Source organism: Pristiophorus japonicus, chromosome 5 (assembly GCF_044704955.1).
Source record: "Pristiophorus japonicus isolate sPriJap1 chromosome 5, sPriJap1.hap1, whole genome shotgun sequence".
Classification (NCBI taxonomy): Eukaryota; Metazoa; Chordata; class Chondrichthyes; family Pristiophoridae; genus Pristiophorus; species Pristiophorus japonicus.
In genome coordinates this window covers 284,961,068-284,964,240 of record NC_091981.1, presented here as the reverse complement: position 1 = coordinate 284,964,240, position 3,173 = coordinate 284,961,068, and the positions used below count along the sequence as shown (strand labels likewise).

The window sequence follows — 3,173 nt, the reverse complement described above, 5'->3', positions numbered from 1 at the left end:
GGGCCAGCAGGGAGGGTTTTGGCTGGGCCAGCGGCCTGGCACCCAAGAAAGGGGGTACCAGGCCGAACGCGTGGGCATAATTGTCGGCTTGACCTAGCAGTCGGCCGGCAATAAAAAAATAACCAAGTCGTCGGCAGCGCGACCTCCCCTTTAAGGGCAGACACACCGCCCAGCCTCAGACCAGTCAGTGGCACTGACCGGTGATGGTGCCGTCCCCGCGGGGCAATTCCACGTGGGGGTCAGAAAGGGGGTTGCCAGCGGTCAGTGTGGGGTCGGCGCGTAGCTGACGTGGCGGGAAAACGGGCAGCATGGAAACCCGTTCCTGCGACTCCCGGCCTGGGGGGGGCAGCGTCGGTCAGTAAAGCCTCTCCGCTCCATTACCGCCTCTTAGAGGCACAAATTTTTTTTTTTTTTTTTTAATTCGTAGCCAATCGTTCCAATTCTTTGTCAAATCACAAACGCCAGAGGTCACCTTGCACACGCCAAGGATCACTCTGCGCCAATGCTCTTAGCCAAAAGGCCTAGAGCCACTGCACCGTTCCTGGAAGTACTGCAATACCAGGTTCGTGCCATGGAGGTGGATGGGTCAAGCCACCCCACACACCTCCGTGGAGGTGGATGGGTCAAGCCACCCCACCCACCTCCTGTTTCCAAAAAAGCAAGCATATACCTTCCTGACCAGGGAGAAACCACCCGGAGGTCATGGTGGCTGGTCAGGTCAGTTACGCATGATCTTAGCCAAAAGGCCGAGAAGCGGCACAAATGGAGCTTATGGAGGGGCCAATTTCCACCTCTGTGTCTTTACTTATACTGATTGCTTTAAGTTCTTCATTCCCTCTAGACCCCTGGTTCCTCATTATTTCCAGAATGTTTTTTGTGTCTTCTACCGTGAAGACAGATAAAAAAGTATTTGTTTAATGTCTTGTCATTTCTTTATTGCCCATTATAATTTCTCCTGGCTCTGCATCTAATGGGTACACATTTACTTTCGCTAATCACTTCCTATTTACATACCTATAAAAACCTAGGGAGAAGGGAATAGAAGGTTACATAGAAACATAGAAAATAGGTGCAGGAGTAGGCCATTCGGCCCTTCGAGCCTGCACCACCATTCAATATGATCATGGCTGATCATTCACCTCAGTACCCCATTCCTGCTTTCCCTCCATACCCCTTGATCCCTTTAGCCGTAAGGGCCACATCTAACTCCCTTTTGAATATATCTATATGGCCTCAACAACTTTCTGTGGTAGAGAATTCCACAGGTTCACAATTCTCTGAGTGAAGAAGTTTCTCCTCATCTCGGTCCTAAATGGCTTACCCCTTATCCTTAGACTGTGACCCCTGGTTCTGGTCTTCCTCAACATCAGGAACATTCTTCCTGCATCTAAACTGTCCAATCCTATCAGATAGAGTTGGATAATGAAAGACGGGCGGCTCAAGTGGAGCATAAACGCCGGCATGGACTGGTTGGGCCGAATGGCCTATTTCTGTGTCGTATATCCCATGAAATGTAATTCTAATTGTAGTTTCCAGGCTGATAAAGAGGATTGACCTTGTAGATTGGTATACTCTTAGATTGCTGTTGTGTAATGCAAATGCCTCTCTTGTTAATCTTTCCAAAATGGTTAAATGGGCTTCAATTCAAATGGAAGGGTGACTGTGCCTTCTGGTGGCTGTTGAGACGTTACCCCTGCTCAGATCCACTAACTTGGTGCTGCTCTGGCTGGCTCTAGGGACTAGACTCCACCTACTGGAGTCATGGGGAGCGGCATGGGAACCAGTGCTGAGCCATCAGTGAGTGCTGAGGGCCACCTTCTGCACTAGATGGGCAAAGCGCCCCCAGGTGGATAATATTAGACAAGCATCATCTTTATTTAAAGGTGTCTTCCAATTTGTTTTTGTTCTTTGACAAGCAGGAAGCAAAAGGTAATGGTTGATGGGTGTTTTGTGACTGGAAGGCTGTATCCAGTGGGGTACCACAGGGCTCAGTGCTGGGTCCCTTGCTTTTTGTGGCATACATCAATGACTTGGACTTGAATGTTGGGGGTATGATTAAAAAGTTCACAGATGACACTAAAATTGGCTGTGTGGTTGATAATGAAGAAGAAAGCTGCAGACTGCAGGAAGATATCAATGTACTGGTCAGGTGGGCAGAACAGTGGCAAATGGAATTCAATCCGGATAAGTGCGACTTAATGCATTTGGGGAGGTCTAACAAGGCAAGGGAATACACATTAAATGGTGCAACACTGAGAAGTGTAGAGGAACAAAGGGACCTTGGAGTGCAGGTAGAAGGCATATGGAATACTTTCCTTTATTAGTCGAGGCATGGAATACAAGAGCAGGGGGGTTATGCTTGAACTGTATAAAACACTGGTTAGGCCGCAGCTGGAGTATTGCGTGCAGTTCGGGTCACCACATTACAGGAAAGATGTGATTACATTGGAAGGGATGCAGAGGAGATTTACAAGAATGTTGCCTGGGCTGGAGAATTTTGGCTATGAGTAAAGATGGGAGATACTGGGTTTGTTTTCTTTGGAACAGAGGAGGCTGAGGGGAGACCTGATTGAGGTGTATAAAATTATGAGGGGTCTGGATAGAGTGGATAGGAAGGACTTGTTTCCCTTGGCAGAGGGGTCAACAACCAGGGGGCATGGATTTAAAGTAATTGGGGGAGGTTTAGAGGAGATATGAAGGGAAAATTCTTCACCCAGAGGGTGGTGGGGGTCTGGAACTCACTGCCTGAAAGGGTGGTAGAGGCAGAAAGCCTCACCACAATTAAAAAATATTTGGATGTGCACTTAAAGTGCCGTAACCTACAGGGCTATGGACCAATAGCTGGAAAGTGGGATTAGGCTGGATAGCTCTTGGTCGGCCGACACGGACACAATGGTCAGAAATGGCCTCCTTCCGTGCTGTAAATGTCTATGATTCTATGATTCTATGACTCAAATCACGTTGAAATATGTCTGCGCTCTTCTCAGAACTCCTTCACGGCAAACGAGCCAAAGGTGGGCAGAGGAAACGTTACAAGGAGACACTCAAATCCAGCCTGAAAAAGTGCAACATCCCCACTGACACCTGGGAGTCCCTGACCGGAGACCGCCCTAAGTGGAGGAAATGTATTCGGGAGGGCGCTGAGCACCTTGAGTCTCATCGCCGAGAGCATG

General features: G+C 48.6%; 1 pseudogene; it reads right to left on the bottom strand.

Moving 5' to 3' along the window:
* Nucleotides 1–525: 525 nt before the first annotated feature.
* On the bottom strand, nt 526–758 carry LOC139264856 (U2 spliceosomal RNA; annotated as a pseudogene).
* Nucleotides 759–3,173: the final 2,415 nt, after the last annotated feature.